This window comes from Sabethes cyaneus, chromosome 3, assembly GCF_943734655.1.
Source record: "Sabethes cyaneus chromosome 3, idSabCyanKW18_F2, whole genome shotgun sequence".
NCBI lineage: Eukaryota > Metazoa > Arthropoda > Insecta > Diptera > Culicidae > Sabethes > Sabethes cyaneus.
The window spans coordinates 224,861,682-224,883,488 of record NC_071355.1 but is presented as its reverse complement, the minus strand read 5'-3'; the positions used below and the strand labels follow the sequence as shown (position 1 = coordinate 224,883,488).

The following is a 21,807-nucleotide window of genomic DNA, read 5'->3' as shown; positions in this document are numbered from 1 at the left end:
TTTGGGCCATTGTGCGCGCGAGTGACCGTATTACAAAAGTTGGCGCGAGTGTTGGAGGGTTAATATCTTTTGATCGGCAAAACCAATTCTTCTGAAATTTTGCAGATATATTTTTAGCATTAAAACCTCTAATTTGATGCCAAAATAATTTAAACTAGATAAATTAACTTAGATGAAATCGTTTTAAATTATTGTAAATTTTAATGTGTTGTATTCAATTGCTCATAACTTTCAAATTAAACGTCCAATCAAAAAACAAATCAATAGTGATCTATATGGCTATGTTACCTATCAAATGAGACTAATAGCGTCTAAATCGGTTTAGCCATCTCTAAGAAACAGGCGATAATTATTACCTTGTCAAAACAGGTTTTTTAAGCATAACTTTTAAACTACTTGTTTGTTTTCAATAAAATTTATCCGAAAAATTTAGCCTAAACAAGAGCTTTCATTCGATACTAAGATCGTTGAAATCGGTCATTTGGTTCCGGAGAAAATCGTGTCACGTAATTTTCACATTTTTGCTTATAACTTTCAAACGAAAAGTCGGACCACGAAAAAATTCAATAGTGATATACTAGGCACTAATACCTTTCAAACAAAAGTAATAGCGAACAAATCCGTTCAGCCATCTCCGAGAAACAGGCGATAGAAAAGTTGCGCCCCGCACATACATACACACATACACACACACACACACACAGACATTGCTCAGTTCGTCGAACCCTGTCGAATGGTATATGTGGCTCGGCCCTCCGGGCCTCGGATCAATTTCGTGTTTTTCGACCGATTCCTAAACCTTTGTTATAGTATAACAAAGGTAAAAAAGGATTTCTGTCTGTCTGTCCGTATGTTCCTCATAGAATCGAAAACTACTGAACCAATCGGCGTGAAAATTTGCATGTACAGGTTTTTGGGGCCAGGAAAGGTTTTAGTGATGGTAAGAGACCCCTCCACCACTAAGAGGGGGGGGGCTCCCATACAAATGAAACACAAATTTCTGCATAACTCGAGAACGAATCAAGCAAATAGAACAAAATTTGGCATGTGGGTGTTTTCGGTGACAAGAATTCATTCTATGGTAAATTGAGACCCCTCCCCTCTTTATAAGAGGAATTACAACTCCTCTCCCCTTTAAGAGGGGCGGGGGGCTTCCATACAAGTTTCCTCATATCTCGAGAACTAATCAAGCAAATGGTACCAAATTTATCATGTGAAAGTTTTCGAGGGCAAGAACATTTTCTATGGTGAATTAGGACCCCTCGCCACTTTAAGAGGGGGGGCTTCTACACAAATGAAATACAAATTTCCTCATAACTCGAGAACTAAACAAGCAAATGGAACCAAATTTGACATGTAAGTGGTTTTGGAGGCAAGTTTTTTTCTATGGTGAATTGAGACCCCTCTCCTCTTTAGAAAGCGCGTTATGACCCATCTCCCCTGTAAGAGGGGGTGCTCGCATACAAATGAAATACCAATTTCCTTATGATTTGAGTACCAATCATGCCAATGGAACCAAATTTAGCCTGTAGGAGATTTTTGAGTCTTGAATTTATTTTATGATAGTTAGAGACCTCTCACCCCTGTGGAGAAAAATTTTTGCGAAACTCAAAAACTAATTGAACTCGAGAAATTCGAGACTCTTCTATAAAACATTAATCAATAACAAGACGACAAAAACTATCTATACACTCGAGTCTTTTTTTACACGGATTTGTTTTTTTTTCGATTACTCAAGAACGGTGCAATTTAGGGACCATTTACAAAATACGTGACGAATGTCGGGCCTCTCCCAAACGTATTGAGAAATAAATAAATGGTCCCTAAATAGCCCCGTTCGCAATATTTGAAAAAACAAACCGCGTAAAAAAAGTACTTGAGTGTAGTAACACTAGATCATTCAGGACGAGACGGCCGCGAGTGTTGCCGGCGACCCGCCGTCGGAAGCGCCGCCCACTGTGGGGAGGCAACTCCCCGCAGAAATCACCACTGTCTAGGTTTATTTATTTTCCTAGGTCCTAGGTATAAAATCGTGACAGGGATAAGATTAGTAAATTAGTAAATATAACTATAAACACTTTATACTGTGTGTACCGAAAGCCAGGCGCAATATTTTCGTGGTAAGAATCGTTCAACGCTTTGTACAAAGCTGAAACTCGTGTCTAAACTACAGCTTGTGCGAGTACCTATTGCACATTCTGACTGTTATCCGGGTCCGGATTTGCTGTGAGCCCGAAAGGGAAGAGGTGCTAAGTTCGTGTTGCAAACAACATAACTAAATTAGTGATGCAACGATATACAGATGTCAGAGCCGAAGCGAAGATTTAAAGAAATACAAGACAAGACAAGCATCAGCAGTCCACTTGCATCTCATAGAGTTACATAACGATAGAGTATATTTAGGCGTTTTGGTAATACATTATGGTTATCTCCGTTATAGTGCATCCAGATTATCACAGCAAAAAAGTTTTTCTATGTCGAAATTATAGAAAATTGTGATGGGTAACTCCGATTCACTCCAATTTTTTCCAGTTTTTCAGCACAAAGTTTATTTACTACGTATTTTATTGTCATGATGTGATATAGCCAACCTGCTTTCCTATAATGATCGCTACAACGTATTTGACGCCCTAGAATTAATTTCGGAAGCTATCTTTACTGCTTTGCGATCATCACTTTCGAAATCGATTCATCGAACCACAAAAGATAGTTTATAGATGCGTGGTTTTCTAAACATTCTTTTAAAATAAGTTTAGTTTATAGTTACCATTGAAGTCAAGATGCAATATTTTTTTATGTTTTCACTACAAACTGAGTAAAATTTTAAAATCAGTGAAGAACGCTGAATTAAATTCTTCATTTTAATTCTTTCTTGTGTCTTTCATGACACAGCCCTTTATTACTGCGAGAGCCTTTTCGTCCTACCAATGAAGCGGCTACAGTGTGAACTGAATGCAAAGTAATAAACACGTTTTATGGAACTACCAACGAAAATGTAAAGTAACCGTTCTTTAAAAATGATTTATACTGCCACTCTAACTGGGCTGCCTGTATAAGATCATTACTGAATTTATCCTAAAAATGGCCAATCACAAGTTTCTTACCAGCCGCAGCTCAGGGCTCGGAGCCCTTCAATGTTATTTATTTGACAGAATTATTCAACAAGATTTTAGATAAACGGTGTTAAGAACAGACTTTCACATTTTATGTTTACTCACAAAAATTATACCACTTTGACGGAAAATGACAGATTTTAATACCGAATTAAAAAAATATGTGAGTTCCAGTGAAGTGGTTTGTCTTGTCTTTCGAAAGGAAAGCCCGTCGTTTGTCGCATTTGCAGTAAAAAGGCAGCATTTGGATGCCTATTTTTGGCGTCCATCATGCAGACTTTCTAGTAATAATCAGTACTTTATGAAATATATGCTCGAGAAGAATCGATAGATATCAATTTTAATAGAAAATTTTTATATATTTTCCTTGGCCATCAAAACAGTACGAGTTGTTACCACGCCTGTCCGTCTGGTTTGTCAAGCATGTGAGTCGGTCACGAAAGACTCTTCACATAAAAGTAAAATAAAAATCGTTTTCAGTCCAGCAACGTCATGTAGAAATCCACTCCCTCCCCCCGATTTGAAAAAAGCTGCAAATTGCTGCGTCGTCGGCCGCCTGCGAAGGAAATGAGCCAACGAAAAGTTTTTTTTCTTTGCGGGTGATATTCATCCCTCGAAGGAGCAGTTTTCGCGGAACTTTATGAAATATTTATATTTCCAGCCGGCATTGCAAATTAGGCTGTGTTCAGCGCGCAGCAGCGGTTGGCACGCTTTTCGGGGTGTGGACGACAACGACGGGATAAAAATTCATTACCAATTGTGTGCGAATAATGTGGCACTTTTTACATTCAATCATTCGGTACGGTTCCACTCCAGGAAAACCATCCTGGGACAGTTGTAGAGTGGTCCAGTCTGCGGTCCCGACCGCAGAGATTGCAGCTACTGGAGGATGGCGGAGAATGTTAATTAAGATTTACATTAAGATAAAGTTAAGATTTTAATTCCGGCTTACATCTTTCGCTCCGACGAAGGCCGCTCCAGCACACCAAATGTCATCAGCTGCTGTGCAGTTGAGATGGAGTTACAAAGCGAAGATCACTATCTTCGAATGGGGAAAATCCTCCCCGTAACTGTCGCCTGTCATCATGAAAGCGCATAGTAGTAACTCGGATTACCGATCAGTTAAGGTTTACTTGTGCGTTCTGTGCCGTGGGGTGTGACAAAATATGAACGACGGAGGAGAAATATTAATTTTACTTAACATCAAAACTTTCCCGTAAAAGCTACTCTTGGGAAATTAAAACTACCTAGCGAACATAGGATTATGGATGATGACATTGACCATGCTGAAAACAGCTTTGATTGCCAAGAACATGCCACCGGGGGAATATTTTGAAGTAAGACAATCAAACGAAGCAGGAAAAAATCCCCCGTACGAAATTCGAGTTTAGATTAGCAACCATTTCATAAATAATTTCATACAAAATACAAAATACAAATTTCATACAAAATCTATCACATTAAACTGTTTCGCTATCAATCGCACGGAGTTGCTTATTTTTTGCTGACCGCAGTGAAAAACAAAACAACCCCCGAAAGGAGTTTCAAGAGCATAAGAAGCTAATCCCACCCGGTTGCCGAACTCTCGAAGCTTGAGAGCCAACCCGGCGAAGCGAAGGATTCCGATCACGTATCAACCCACATTCTGTTATCTTACGGGTATCTTTCATCCGGAAGAACCAGTGCCGGGTGTCCTTCTCGCTTCTGCTGTAGGTATGTATCGGTGTAGAATCTCCCGTGCAATCGGGCGAGGAAACGCCACGGAAGTGAAGGAAAATGAGTCATATTTTCCCACGTGAATGAAAGTGGAATGCAGATCGAGCGGGACGCTAGATTCCTGGTAAGCACCCTAATAATTGATATTCACGTTCCGTTTTTCCGCTTGGTGGGAGTCCGTTCACTAAAGGTACGGTAGAACTAGGAAGCGTGGGAAAACCGATGATGTCTTCATCTGTTCCCACTTTCCTCTTGCGAGGAGGTACATACATATATAGAGGAGAATTGAAGAAGCTGCAAGGGATTCAAACGGCCAACGGACGGTTGGCAGCCGTCACCGTCGGTCGTCGTGACCACCGGTACACGTAATGGATATAATTCATTATCATATTAACGAGATGATTATCCAAACAAGATATTTCGTAATTTCCTTTGGGGCGTGAATGCCAGAAGACGTACGGATGGTACGTATACGGACGAATGGACAACCCGATGCGTCGCTGTCTGGCTTTGTGGCACCGAAAAGGGCAAAGAGTTGTCAACATGACAGCTATTGCTCGATCACGACTCCGTAAGTGGATAAATTCATTCGATTGTAATGTGAGATTTCCGATTCCGAGCAGGTGATTTGCAAGAGAGGCAGGCAGGCAGGCGGTGGGAAATTTAGTCCGTATGAACGGCTGAATGAGCAATTTCATTTAATGAATAGCGTTGATTTATAGAATACGATGTTTCGATTAATTACATAGTCCAGCAGTACCTGTGCCAGGATGTATAACTGTTTTCATGTCAAAAAAAAACTATTATTTGTTTCAAGAAATCACAGAAATCAAAATGAAAACTGAAATAGCCAAACAAAAACTTGTACTTATGTACATGTACGATGGAAAAACTCAGCTTCATATTTGCATTAAAATAACCCCATTGTTGCATTAAAATAATTTCTCAATCCTTGCATCATTTGCTTGCTTGTCACACTCAAAAAATTGGGACGAAATTTGAGATAATTCCTACTACAGCGGAAAAGAGTAGAGCAGGGTTCCTTACCTGAAAAAACAAATGTGAGTCGTGCAACTCACAAGCAACAATTCTGAGGCTTCTAGGTTTAACGTATACAACTGGGGTTCTGGTGTTAAGAAAAGAACGATTCAAGCACAAACATAATAATAACAATAATATAGTCAACGTGAGAGCACTGCAAAAAGCATGCACAATCAGTTGAATTGTTAAGTAAGAGGCATTAAGAAATAGCAAAGGAAACTGGAATGGGGATTTTTAGGGGGAGGATATTTGCTACAGAAGCAGTCGAGGGATGGGGATGAATATTCTAGAGGTGGACCTGAGAATGTTTCGTGTTTCACAATAACGAGTGCCAGATAACAGGTTGTCAGTCTCCACACTATCAACAAGCTTGTGAAATTAAGATAAACACATCCTGTAGACGTGTGTATTGTCTTTTTTGTCCTTTGTCTTTCAAGTACAAACGTATCTATAGACCAGTCTATAGGGTTGCTTTCATCTTTCATTTAATATTGAATAATTGATCAGCTTAAATAACATTTTACACAATAAAGAATAAAATTTGTCCTCATATGATATCCGCCGCACTAAGAATATAGCGTGCAATTAAAATTAACTAGCTGATTGCCTGATCTTACTCGGGGCCTCTTTGTTTTTCAGTCACTTGTATATCTGTTATTGTAACGAAAATCCTCATAATTCAAGAAACAAAACCCTTTTTCTTCATTTGAATGTGTGCTTGCGCAGGGATCATGCTAATCTTCTCTGTATCGTTCCAATTTTAGTATTGTGTCTCATTTTTTTCTAAATTTAATCATATTAATATTAGGCCAAAGTTTTTGTCATACCGGTATTGTACAACCGAAGGGAGGGAGGGGGGTTCTAAAAAGCAATGAGATTTGATTTATTTACACAAAAAAATTAAAATTCTAATGCATTTTTCCTTAAAGTTAAATCGTGAAAACTGAATCTATTCTTGTTTTTCTATGCAAAAATATACCAAAATAGAGTCAAAATCGAAAGATCTGTCGATTTTCAAAATTCCATTGTTCGAACTTCCATTTTTGTTTCGTGTTAGAAGTTTCTTTAGGGTATAAAACCCATATATAAATGATTTTATACAAAAAATTTTTACTCAAGCTTAATAAAAAAAATTTCCCACCGATTTTTAGAGACAATTTTAAAAGGGAGGGAGATTAAAACTCTAAAAATAATTTGCAATGGCCTTATTAAGCTCAAATTTTATCCTTTTTCCTTTTTTGCTTTTTACCTAATTTTACTGTAGGTATTCTTCGTCTTATTTTAGAGTGTTTATTCAAAGTATCTGAAATTTCTAGAGCAAAAGTAAAAATTAGTTTAAATTGTTTAGCAGACCTATGATGCTGTTTGCTCCAAAATGGATGATGCTATCTAATCTGTCAAAATATTGTGCTCAATAGTAAAGAATGTGAGTGTACTGGTGTATACTGACGTATTTCGCACCCCCGCAAAATCTCACCCCCGTGAAGCTCGAAAAGTACAAAGTTTCGAAAAAAATAATTTTCGTAATCAAAACTTATCCAACGCATAATAACCTTTCAATACATTGTAAATGATTAGTTTATATACCTTCACAATAGCAAGTTGATGCGATTTCTTGTTTGGGTTGGTTTACGCGGGACATTTTTTACAAGTGTTATTTCCGAGTATTGATTGTTTCATCGTGAACTTTGAAACCCTGTTTAGGCTAAATAGTTTGCTTATATTATCTGTGTTCCATTGGAAGTTATGAATAAATATGTTATGTTCATCATCATTTTGAATTTGGGTCACAAGTTTCTATAGATATAATAAATTTTCACAAATGAACATTTTTGGTTTTTGGCACAATCTCACCTCGGATGGCGGTAATCATGTATTTTACTGATTGTATCAATTCAATTTTGTTTTTTGGAAATTTCGTTTTATTTTGGAATTGGAATTTGTTCAAACTGTCTCATTTCTTTACTAATTTTGTACCAATTTTTGCCTTATTTGTCTCATCTTACTCAAAATCTTCTTCATATTTCGTTCGGGACATATTTAATAATCATTTAGCTGTGTCCTACTTCACCCAATTTTTGGCAAATAGCTTGGGAAATCGGTAACAAAAGAGGACCTTATTTTCCAGTCCCATACCAGGGATTCAGTGAAATGGGAACTAACTTACGTAGTGCGGATGGTGTCCCGTAATGCTGGAATCCCAACTAGCGCCAAAAATTATCGTAAATAGCTCCTAACGAATTCGGAATCGTAATTCAAGCTAAACAAAGTGCGCCTAAGTTTATTTTCAGTCCAATATGATAATAACTGACATATATACGATGTTCAGCACAGAATTATCAATACGGAGCAAGTCGCACTTAATCGGATATTATCGTATATAATTACTTATATCGATGAAACGCGTATATTTATCCCTAATCACGCATATTGCCTTCAAAATAGTACAGATAAACCAATTTTGCTCATCAAATACGATTTGTTAGCATGCATATATGTATAATGCTGGTTTTTAACTTTTATCTATACCTATAAAAATGGATTTCTGTCTGTCTGTCTGTCTGTCCTTATGTTCCTTATAGAATCGAAAACTACTGAACCGATCAACGTAAAAATTTGCATATAGCGGTTTTGGGCCAGGGAAGGTTCTTATGATGGTTAGAGACCCCTCCCCTCACTAAGAGGGGGGGCTCCCATACAAATGAAATACAAATTTCTGCATAACTCGAGAACTAATCAAGCAAATGGAACCATATTAGGCATGTGGGTGTTTTTGGAAGCATGAAATTTTTCTATGGTGAATTAGGACCCCTTACCTTTTTTGGAGGGGGGGTTCCTATACAAATGAAATACAAATTTTCTCATAACTAGAGAACTAATCAAGCAAATGTAACCAAATTTGGCATGTGAGGGGTTTTGGAGGCAGGAATTTTTTTAATGGTGGTTTGAGACCCCTCACCTCTGTGGTAGGGGGATAAGGACTCTCATACAAATAAAAGAGAAATTTTTGCGTAACTCAAAAACTGATCGAACTTGAGAAATTTTAGACTCTTTCATAAAACGTTAATCAATAACAAGACCACCAAAAACTATCAATACTAACATTAGATAACTCAGCGCGAGACGGCCACAGGCCGCGAGTGTTGCCGGCGACCAGCCGTCGGAAGCGCCGGCCATTGCGTGGGCAGCCCCCCGTAGAGATCACCTCTATCTAGGTTTATTTATTTTCCTAGATCTACTGACTTCTATTACTTTCCTTCAGTTGGGTAACCCCTGCGAAATGGTACTTTCTACGAAAAGATTTTCCGGGAAACGGTACATCCCGCGTAAGGTTTTTCGCGAAATGGTATTCTGCGAAACTCTATATTCCGCGTTATGGTTAACCGAGAATTGGTGTTCCGCAAAATGGTATTTCGCGAAATGGTTTGTAATGATGGCGAATATTTAAACGCTATCCACTTTATTTTATCAGGCTAAGCAATGGGGGGAGTTGTTTTCTACTTTACTGTGCGGGAAATTTTTGTAAAACACCCATGAACTCCCCAGAAACTTGCAAAACTCAAGATTGTGACAAAGGTCATCCGAGATTCACGATTTATCTACAACACAGTTTAATTTGTGGCAATACGAAGTTTGTCAGGTCAGCTAGTATACATATAATAATGCTAGATGGGAAGGTATCATTTGTTGAAATTTCCCTAAATTTTGTCCTTAATGTTGATTTGGATATGCACTAATTTTATCTGTTCTTCAATTTAATCCTTATTTTTTCTAATTTTATCCTATTTTAGATCTTCCATTTTTGCTCTTATTTTGTCTCTTAGTTTGTGCTATTTTCCTGCTATTTATATATTAATTTTGTCAAAATTTTATCCCTTACTTACTTACTTAATCAGCTCCAGGCCGTGGTTTCCTCTGCTGTACGAAGAAGTCGTCTCCATTCTACTCGGTCCATGGCCGCAATTCGCCAGCCACGTAGTCTACGTAGGGTCCGCAGGTCGCCTTCCACTTGATCGATCCATCTTGCTCGCTGCGCGCCCCGCCGTCTCGTTCCAGTCGGATCGTTATTGAGAACTTTTTTAACCGGGCAGTCGTCCGACATCCTCACGACATGCCCAGCCCATCGCAGGCGACCGATTTTTGCGGTGGCGGCGATGGGTGGTTCCCTAAGCAGCTGATGCAATTCATGGTTCATTCGCCTCCTCCACGTTCCGTCTTCCATCTGCACTCCGCCGTAGATGGTGCGCAACACCTTCCGTTCGAAAACACTAAGGGCGCGTTGGTCCTCCACGAGCATAGTCCATGTCTCATGGCCGTAAAGGACTACCGGTCTAATCAGCGTCTTGTAGATTGTTAACTTCGTGCGGTGGCGAATTTTGTTCGATCGCAGCGTCCTACGGAGTCCAAAGTAGGCACGATTTCCTGCCATAATGCGTCTTTGTATTTCTCTGCTGGTGTCGTTGTCTGCGGTAACCAGTGAGCAGATACACGAACTCTTCTACCACCTCGATTTCATCACCGTCTAAATGAATCCGGGGAGGGAGGTCAGCATTCACTTCTTTAGAACCTCTTCCTTTCATGTATTTTGTTTTCGATACATTAATGACAAGTCCTATCCGTTTGGCTTCAGCTTTCAGTCCGATGTACGTTTCCGCCATCCTCTCAAAGGTACGTGTAATGATGTCAACGTCGTCAGCGAAACCAAGAAGCTGGACGGACTTCGTGAATATCGTGCCACTCGTGTCTATACCCGCTCTTCTTATCACACCCTCCAAAGCGATGTTAAACAGCAAACATGAAAGCCCATCACCTTGCCGTAACCCTCTTCGAGATCCAAAGTAACTCGAGACTGCCCCTGATACTCGAACAACACACATTACTCGATCCATCGTCGCCTTGACCAATCGCGTTAGTTTATCCGGAAATCCGTAGTAGTGCATAATCTGCCATAGCTGATCTCGATCGATCGTGTCGTACGCCGATTTGAAGTCGATGAATAAATGATGCGTGGGCACGTTGTATTCGCGACATTTCTGCAACACTTGCCGAAGCGCGAAAATCTGGTCCGTGGTGGCACGGGCACCCATGAATCCCGCTTGATATTGCCCCACGAACTCCTTTGCAAATGGTGATAGTCGACGACATAAAAGTTGGGAGAGTACCTTGTAGGCGGCGTTCAACAGTGTGATTGCGCGGTAATTGCAACAATTCAACTTGTCGCCCTTTTTGTAGATCGGACACACGATGCCTTCCGTCCACTCCTCCGGTAGTAGCTCATCCTCCCAAATCTTGACAATGACCCAGTGCAGCGCCCTAGCCAGTGCGTCACCACCGTATTTCAGCAGCTCGCCGGGATTTTATCCCTTTCTGTCTCAAATTCGTTGAATTTAGTTCTAATCTGTACCAATTTTTTTGATATTTGCTTTTTAATTTTGATGTTTTTTTGTTTACGTCTTCATTTTCCAGAAAACAAGGTAGTTTTTGTTTAAATTTTCTTCAAGCTGTACCGATTTTTAGTTAATTGTCCAAATTCTTTCTTGTGTTCCTGCAATTTTTTATAAAAATGCAATGATATTTTAAGCAATCTAGGTAAAATATCAATTGGAAAAGTTTTCACAAAATTTTCCGCGATGGTTTTTAAATATTGTTTTTTTTTTCGTAAAATATACCTCATGAAATTTCGAAACCCTTCGGCCCATTTTGTACAATAATTTTGAAAAATGCTCACATGGTTCCAATTGTACGAAGAAGAGCCACTGAAACTGGATTTTGCCATGAAACTAAAATGACTGATCGATCGTCGGAATATTTCGTATTGAAATACTAACAGTAAAAGTCAAATATTATCCCCTTGCATAGGAACTCCATCACGCTCTGCGATGGGTGGAAACCGTGCAAACTGCCAAAACTTTGTTTTCAGTTGTTAACGTATGAAAGTAGAAAACTGTTTGGTCCACAACATAGCAAAGCTCAATGGTCTGCGAAGGCGCAATCTAAATTGCCTCGATTGGTTTTCATGACAGTGAGTTTTTTTTTTGCTTTTTTGTTAAAGTGTCAATTTAACCGAACGTTTGGTTTCGCGAAACTTGTTCTATTCAATTTTCTCTGACCGCAACGCACTCGAACTCGGATGTTGTGTGCCATTCAAATCCGGTTTTTGGCAGAGGTTTTGGCCATCGACTGAAACCAGTCAGAAGTAATCTACAGCAGAAAGAGTTTAGCGTCTATTCGGGGTATGTGTACCGTTTTTCGGTTGTGGTTAGCACTCTGACAGTTTTGGCAGGGTTGCCATCGTGTTAGCACCGAATTTATTTCCGATCATTAATTAAACGTGTAAAAAGGGGGGCACTCGGGTAGACAGTATCGGCAAGTTGAAAAAGTTTTCACCAATCCCAGCCGACCTCACGGTTCGACACCGGAAATGAATTTGTATTCGGCAACCACATCAGCCGTAAGGCCATTTAAACAGAAACCGATTATCGTTTGCATTTTACCCGCAGCATCCGCGCGGTCGGACATTCCGTGCATACCGACTGGCTTGCTACTAGGGATTGGTTTCCGATTATCACAAGCAAATGGAAAATTTTCCAAGTTTTTTTTGCACCAGCTGGATGCATTTAGATATGAAACTAACTACCGATTCGTGCTCATTGCTGGCTATGAGGTTTTTTTGTACCATTGGCCGACTTCCGCTGCTAAATATGATATTTGCAATGGCCAACCATAACCACATAACGGGTTTTTTAGTGCTACCTTCGCCAGGGTCAACTGATTGTTGTTTGGTAGCGGTTTGATTGCAATGCCTGTCGGCACCAGTAGTTAACGAGGATAAACAAGTACAGCGGTAAGTTAGTTTTGAACTTATTACAGGAAAAAATACAAAGTAGGTCAATAGTTCACCGTTTCCAGCGCGAAAAAAAACTGGTTAAACCACTTGCTGTTTGAAATTAAAGCCTCTAACTAGCACTGGTAGTGCTAATAAATACCAAGTCTGCAGAAAATAATTTATCAAACCAGCTGTCAAAAGCAACACTAGCTTGCCATAAATTGCCACCCGACAGCGGAGAAATTATGGAGAAAGAAAATCTTTCAACTGATTACGATTTCCCACCTCATTTTTATCGACCATCATTCATCGCCAGCACCCAAACAAGCCGGATGTTGGCTGCTGCCGTTTCGCCAGCCAGCGCCAGTCGCTGCAGCGACTCGGAAACGACCGTGACGTCGTAGGTTGTTTTTCACCACACCCACCATTCGTCTCGTGTGGTGGTGGTGACCATGGAAATCATCTCATAGTGACCGTGATTTGGTTGGCCACCATTCAGCGGTTTGCTCGTTGGAAAAGGTTAGTACCTACCCTTGGGGTGGTGAATAACGACTTGGCATTTCCCCTTGCTGGAAGTGGTGACTATGCGCCTGAAACTCTTTCGCCTTTCGGCTGGGGCGAAACTGGAATGTTCGTAAATCGTTCCAAAGGGGAGAAATTTCGCCAGTTCGCCCCGAAAAGTTGGAAAGCTTCTTCTGGAGGGGAAACTATGCTGGAAATTGACTTCGGCTCTGAACGGAAACCATGTTGTGTACAGTAGAAACGGCAGAAGCTGATCCACCGAAGTGCGGTTGTAAACAAATCAGTTCCTACTGTTTGTTTCAACAGGGCGGAAAACTCGCTGCAAATGTCGGTTACTATGTCGTCGTTGCTGCCGTCGTCGTCGTCGTCGTCCTCGTCGTGAGGCTGAGGGCAGTGTTGCGCTCTGAACGGAGCGGCGAAACTCACGGCAGGAAAGCAAAAGGTAGGGAGTTCGTTCGATTGTGTGGCGCAGAGAGAAGCAGCAGCCTGAATGGACGATAACGATGTCATATTTTTATCGTTTTATTTCTGTCGCTCCGGTATGCAGCAGCAGCCGACCGACTGACTGCCAAGTGGTGTGGTCCGGTAATTGAACGAACCGATCATCCTTGATATGGTTAAAACGATTCTTCTCGTCTCTCGCTCTCTCACGGCTTGTGTAATCTTTGAACACAATTGGTTGATTGCTTTTGTAGTTTTCCGGTGGTTATATGCACTGCTCGATTGCAGTTGAATGGCTAGTTTATCCGATCGGAATTTCGAGCCATTGTATGCAGTTCATGTGCGGGTTATGGTATAATTGATTAAAGCCTGGGGGTTTAAAGGCTTCACAATTTATTTTTACACAAGCCGATGTTTGTATGTAATAAAATTAAGCCAATGTTTTGGGGTGATTGGCTTGATGCAGGACGACGAATTTTTTAATTATAAACTGTGATATTCGAATGGTAAAATTAAACTGTTCATTGGTTCATTGGATAGATAAACTGGTGTATTGTTCTGATGCTGGAATAAACGATATTCTGTATCAGGTATTCAACCACTACCATCTTTCCTCTTCTCGCAAGATACAATACAATTAAAAACACTGCCTAATATAAGAGCATAGAAAAAATTTTTAACAATGATCGTACCGCATCATTTAAATTATCTATGGTCGTACCGAACCACATACTTCATTACACAATGAACGTATCGAAATGTTTTACTCATATTCGGTCGTAGCCATAACTGCTTTATAACAACTGAACTAGTAGGGTCAGGTCGCTGAACGCGGTCGGAATCTAGACGTTACCGATGTCTACCGACACGATGACGCACCGCACTGTTCATACCGTTTGTCGCGACGGTAGCACAATCTAACTCTGCCGAGTTGGTGTATTGCACGAGACATGTTCTGATGTTAAGATAAGCTCCTGTTTCTTTTCCCAATTCCCCAACTGCTCGGGTGTCCCTCAAGGCAGCAACATGGGACCTCTCCTGTTTGTGTTGTTTTTCACCGATATTGCGACGCTGCTTGGAGTGGGATGTAAACTGATGTATGCAGATGATCTGAAATTATATTCGGTGATTCGTTCTATAAATGACTGTGTCCGGCTGCAGAGGCTTTTAGATGTGTTTGTAGGTTGGTGCAGGAAAAACTAGCTTGTGATCAGCATCCCGAAATGTCAAGTAATGACTTTCTACCGCATTGCCAATCCAATCGTCTACAACTATCAAATAAATGAGCATGTACTCACTAGAGTTAATGAAGTTACCGACCTGGGGGTACTGCTTGACGCCAAACTCATCTTCAACTTGCATCGCACCACTGCAATAGCAAAAGTTTCTCGACAATCAGGTTTCATCGCTAAAGTCGCTCATGATTTCAATGATCCTCACTGTCTGAAGGCACTATATTGTACATTAGTACGTCCACTCATTGAAAATGCTTGCTTGGTATGGTGCCCTTACCAGCTGGCATGGAATCTACGCATCGATCGAGTTCAAAAACGTTTTGTGAGGCTTGCGTTGAGAGATTTACCTTGGCGTGATCCAGCAAATCTACCGCCGTGCCCCGATAGATGTCGTCTCCTGGGTTTCCAGACACTCGAGCATCGCAGGAAAGCTCAGCAAGCAGTGTGTGTGGCGAAGATATTAAATGGCGAGATCGATTCACCGACAATCCTGTCTGTCTTAAACTTTCGTGCGTCGCAACGCTCACTCCGATCGACCGGACTACTGCAGCCGCGATTTCACCGGACAACCTTTGGATCTTACGAACCAATAACGACCTGCATTCGAACTTTTTCCGCCGTTGAAAGCCTTTTTGAGTTCAACGAACCGTCGTATAAGTTTGTACAAAAATTAAATAGTGTAAGATTTTTATGAACATGACTTAGAATATTCAATAAGACATTTTTGTTGGTTGAATTTTAATTAAACAAATAAACCAATAAGCGATATTCTGTATCAGGGGTATTCAAATGGAAAAAATCCAGATCCAATGACAATGAAGAAATCATTAAGTTTGAAATCATGACTGATTATGACCAAACCGGCATTTCAGGTTACACACAATCATGAACAATAATTGTTAATGTGATAAATGTTAGGTTGGCGCTAGAATCCTTAAATAATGACTTACTTCACTCATTACAAGGGTTGAGTTTGTATCAGTATCGGCAGTTTCAATGCGTATTTCGGGATTAATGCAGATTTATAAATATAAGTGGCTTTTTACGCAAATTTTGAAATTCATCCGACTTATGATAATACGCAGAGATTTTAATTTGTTTATTAATCTTCGGCATAAAACAACATCGCACAGACATAAAACTTGTCTAGCTACTATTAATCTATTGTTAACTTTTAATCGATTTTTGTTTCGAAAGTGAGGAAGTGTCTGATGGGAAGAATAATTAATTGGATGTACTGGAAAATTTCGATATAAACCAAAAGCATAACGATCAGGTTGTGCAATGACAGGTGGTACTTGCACTCACGCTCTTTTGGTTGGTACCCGAATGTTTTACTCACTAAACTACTGCCTCCCTTTATATTAAGTAGTCTAATACCTAATTTTGTTTTATTCTTCCAATTCCATCATTCTCCATGTACGCACGACACACTTCCTATGCGAAGATATTGTTTTTGTATGACAACTTTTTGTTTATACCGCCGAGAAGATAGCCTTTTATCTACTTCGTCCGGGACTGTGCGCGATCCCGGGAAATTTTGTCTTTACCGAAATCAAGCGAAACTGGACGATATTTATCATAGTATTAAATGTAGTTTAATGATGATCTACCATAAAAGCTGAGGTAAATATCGATAAACACGAAATCTCGCACAGCCTTTTTTTGGATGGGCTTATCACTTTGACCACAACATTATTGATCTATTGTAATGTTGCCCGGGTGTATGCTGTATTCTACACTGCATTTTTGTGCTTTATCGTTATTGAGTAAACGATAAGCTTATTTTTTTTTTATGCGTGCTTATGTGTATGAGGGGTTTACCCTTGCTTCGATGCATGCCCTTCTATACCAAACCTGTTTCGCCTCGTTATAGTTAGAACTAGTGAGTCCTCATGAGGTTCAAAACCATTACCTCAATAGGTCCTCATACCAGTATACTAACCATAAGAAGCGTGTTCGGGATAATGTAGAACTTAGCATGAAGGAGGGGTGGTGAAGGGTGATGAGGGGCCTAAGAATTAACCCATGCTAAAGTCACTTCGACATCGAATGGCCTGATTCTACTAAGATTCGAACCCACGATCATTCGCTTGTCAAAGCAGACTCGGTAACCTTGCGGCTACAGAGCCCCCCTGGCACAGCCTTAGTCAGTGTACAGTGATGAAAACTAGAACTTTTTTCCTACCGTCTTTTGCTTTCATTTTAGCAATACAGTTGGATTTTGAATTTGGAAACAAATGTGTGTCGCCTATGTTTCCAAAATCGAAACCGTGCCAAAATCAAAACCCTTTTTTGATAAGAAAAAGTTTATTGCAAATGCATTGAAAATTAAGTAAAGATTATTAATCAACGATTGCAATCATTTTATGCATGAAAAGTCCGCTAAGAACTATTCGTCCGGTGCAAGTAAATTTTTGCCAACCTGCGGTAAGACGTAGTCCTACGGCAATAAAAATATTATTGTTCGAAACATTCTATAACAGCAAATTTTTTTTATGAACACACTGAGGGCATCATTTTTGCGTCATTTAAAGCATGTATGCGGAAACTGACTGATTTTTAAGCATATTTTTCTAAGGGAAATATTTAGTGTTGCCAAAAACGGATACCTACTTTGGTTGCCAAAATCGAGGCATGCCAAAATCGAACCATGCCGAATTCATGTTTTTGGAACTTTTGTTCGCCCCATGAACTTAAAGAGGCAAAATGTAGTCATGGCTTACTAAGATACAAATAACAAAATAACATTATTGTGTTGGGAAACACAGACATAGTTTCTTCGGCAAAATTGTTTAGAATATGAGGACAAACAAATTTACTGATGAGCCAACATTTCTATCTCTAGCGAGTGCGAAGGTATAAAGAAATTTCTTTGAAAGCTCTTAAAATATTAGTTTTTCATACCTGGTTTTTGTTGGTTGGATTTTACAAGAACACATTGTTCTAAACAACGTTCGAAGCACTCAAAATACACGTTTTTGCAGAAGACTGCAAATCTTTAGGACATTTACTTGCTAAATTAACGTATATTGAAGTTTTATTTTTCATTAGCTTCACGAGCCTATAGGGTGAAATGAAGTAGGGTATGTTGCTGCTTCGTCGTAATTGCCTGTTCCCGTCCTATCCAACACAAATTATTAAAAATATCAACGATTTTTATGACACATAATGCAAAATTAATTATTCCCCAATATTTTAGTTTGTTGACTATCATACGCGATCAATCAAAGTGAGCTGAGATCTATTTGAATGCTTTTTTTCATTAAAGAATTCCTAGCAGCCAAATTTCCTACGTTTTTTCGTGCGACGAAGTAGTAAATGTCGACTAATCGTTTCAATTTCCGTCATTCATAAAATGAAAATAACTCACGCAACGCATTGTCGTTATTCAGCAGCCGAAAAAACTTGCATGACCTGCAGAAATTTTGCAGAATAACATTTGTCATGCCGTCCTACACAAATACATGTGCGCTAGCTTCGTAAACATAATTGTAACTTTTAGTTCGGACGATGAAAAATTTTGATGGACGGATAACGGTACGATGAATTTAAGAAATAAAGTCAGTTGCATAATTTCAATAAATTGTTTTAATAATCGCGTTAATTAGTGAATTCAAGGGGCATGGATCGAAAGGTAAGTGTGTTTGAGTCAAATCAGCAGTAGAACTTTTGGAGTATTCTTTAAATCCACCTAAGAAATGATGAAAATTAGAGTGGCTTTCCTTACTACGACGCGAATTAGAAATAAACCCTAAGTGAATATATGAAATTAGTGCTTCGCAAAATAAAAACGCAAAACACATAAAACATATGCCTGCTGTACTCTCATACGGGTGGGTGGGGACAAGCGGAACCTATTCAAGTACTTGACCTGAGCTTCAAGGCGAAGCACCGATTTCACTTATCAACTTACCCCATTTTAACCTATAGGCTCATGAAGCTAAGGAAAAATAATGCTTAAATGTGCGATAACTTAGCAAGTGAATGTCCTAGAGATTTGTGGTCTTCTGCAAAAACATGCGTTTTGAGTGCTTCGATAATTGCCTAGAACAATCTTTTCTTATGAAATTCAACCATCAAAAGCTAAGTTTGAAAAACTAATTTTTAAAGAAATTTCCAAGAAAATGCTCTGTACGTCAGCACCCGATAGAGATAGAAATATTACTTCTTCAGCAAATTTATTTGCTTTTATATTTTGTACAACTTTGCCGAAGAAACCATGTCTGTAATTTCTAACACAAAAAAATATTTTTTTTAATTTTGCTATAGTAAGCCATGACTAACTTCTGATACTTTCATTTTATGGGAGGTATTCATACGAACAAAAATACTGATAATCCGAAATGCTTCGATAAAAGCAAAATACGCTAGGAAAAAAGCTCAATTTTTCGCCCTTTGGACCACTGTGCAGCACGATAGAAACAAGCAGTGCGTTGCCGACAGTCGTTGCGGAAAGTCTCGTAATTGAAACTACCACCGGATGTGTTTACTCCTTTTTTATTCCCTAGTATATACCTATACGTGGTCATGACGTAAACTATTTTAGACAAACCAAGATTACTCAAATAATAAACGTAATGAAAACGACTACAATCAACTTTCAGTACATTATTAAATCCGTAAGCAGTATCATAAGACAATTATCGAAAGGAACTTACAAGGCTGAATTGAATTTCGAAGTTACACGAATTTTGGAATTTACCCGCTATTTTATGCGGTTATCGGAATTTACGCATTTTTTATGTGAATTTTGGAATGTACAGTTTGATACAGGGGACCTCCTTTGCCATTGCTAGAGAGTCTAGAAAGAGAAAAAATCCTCCACCGTTTACGTAAAACTCGTAAGTTGCTTACCATCCGGAGTAAAATTATATATCATCGATTAGATTTCCTTTTTCAACCCTGTCCAATTTCTTGGAGACGATCAAAATATGTATAATTTACCAGTCTAGCGTTTTTCATAGTTCATAGTCATTTTTCATGGTTTTGAGCTTTTTGTCTCAAGATTGTTTATTTACAAGGTCCGAAAAGCAATGTCAGTGAGAGTGATTGATCATATTGGGAAGCAACTATACGTTGCAGTGTGCTCGAAACTGTTGATTCTGGGTAAAGTAAGATAACGGTTAACAAGCGACCGGTTCCTCGGGAGAGTAAGGATCGAAAGACTTCAAGGTTACGTAATCTTAAGCATCAACTTACCGACTACCTCCTATATAAACTGTAAAGTTTCTATGGTTTAATTTAGTACGAAAACAGACACTGGTGAAGCCTGCAAGTCGTAGGCGAAATACGTATCTGTCGGAAATGAAATTAATAGTGGAATTCAATCGTAAAATAAGTTTTCTTTTTGCTTTTTCTTTAAAATCAAGATTAGATATTACACTACCTGTTATAACGGGCGGTAGTAGTTTAATGAGGAAAACATTCGGGTACTAACCGAAAGAGCGTTTCAGTGTTCTCTAAAACGCTCCAAAAACTTCAGTTAGGGTCAGTTAACAAACTACTCAACGCATCTCGGATCTCTCCCAAATGTATTGCGTATTTTGTGTTTGGTCCCTAAGTCCTAACGTTCTTAATAAATGTATAAAAAGGACTTGATTAAATGGCGATTGTTGTTTCAATATTTTGCATGAAAAACTGCAAAGGTTTATTGGCATCGACTGTTTTGGAGCAGAACTTCATGTTCACAGTAAAAATTCGATGATTAACGTCGAAATCCAAGGTGGTTCAGCAGCTTTCTTGAAAAACTAGCTATATTTCTTGAAAAACTCGCTAATATGAACTTTTTCGATACGGGAATGACAGTTAGAAGTCGGAAATCGTTGTTCGATGCTGTTTTTAAATGCATTATGGCGGCTGAGGCTGGCTTTACTTATTGTGTGAATATCCTAACAATAAGGTCTGCAGTTTTCGAAGCTGAAAGTAAAGATGGCTGATTATTGATGGTGATCAAATAGCTAGGAATTCTTTACCACAGGAATGCTGTACTATAGGTACTGCTATTTTGAAGTTGAAAATAAAACCAAACATCGATATTTGACTTTTAAAAGTTTTGTTTCCTTCTTCATTTTAATTTTGCAAAGGTTATCAATTTCAAAAGAGAAAATAAAACATGTTATTATCTTCATCTTCCATATTGAAAACATTTTAAAATATGAATCATTTGGTGAAAAACCATTATACACCATATAATGCAATTAGGCGGCTGTTAAATTTCCACGCCAATTTGCACGTCACGGTGCGTAGTAGAAAGGAATTTTCATTGAAGTTGTTTCGCGGATATTGAAAGCCGGTCTCAAAGGACTGACGGAAGAACGGCATTTCACTAATCGGTCTAAAACTATTCGCTTTCTCTCATATGAGACGTGTGAAATATGCTAACTATAAATGCAAATGAAAATTCTTCATTTCTAAAATAATAATAAAAAATATAATTCAGTCATCCAGTCGTATTTCGCTTCTCTGCCTTTCACAATCCAACCAGCCAATCCGTCCACCGACTGCCTGTTCCCGCAAGCAGATCCACTCTGGCGGGCTGGCTCTGCCTTTGTCATATCGTTTCCCGCAGAAGTGGGATTATTATTATCGCGAGACTGATATTTGAAAGCATTTTCCACATGAAATGTTGGCTTAATTATTTTAGCACATTGTTGGTGAACCAATTATACGCACAGAATCAGAGGGAAGCAACCGGCACGGTACGCGCCTAGCATTGTGGCCGATGCGTTAATTCGGGTATTCCTCGAGCCTCGCATAACAGCAGGCAGGCATTCATACAAGTACATTTACATGCGTGCATACATACATACATACACACATAGACACAGCCACAGACATATGTACGTAGGCATGGTGCGAGAACACTGTTCGCGCCGAACACGCGTGCTATTAGCTAAATTTCAACGCTATC

The 21,807-nt window shown here is 39.3% G+C and overlaps 1 pseudogene; it reads right to left on the bottom strand.

The window, feature by feature from the left end:
- Nucleotides 1-6,556: 6,556 nt before the first annotated feature.
- On the bottom strand, nt 6,557-6,646 carry LOC128744852 (U6 spliceosomal RNA; annotated as a pseudogene).
- Nucleotides 6,647-21,807: the final 15,161 nt, after the last annotated feature.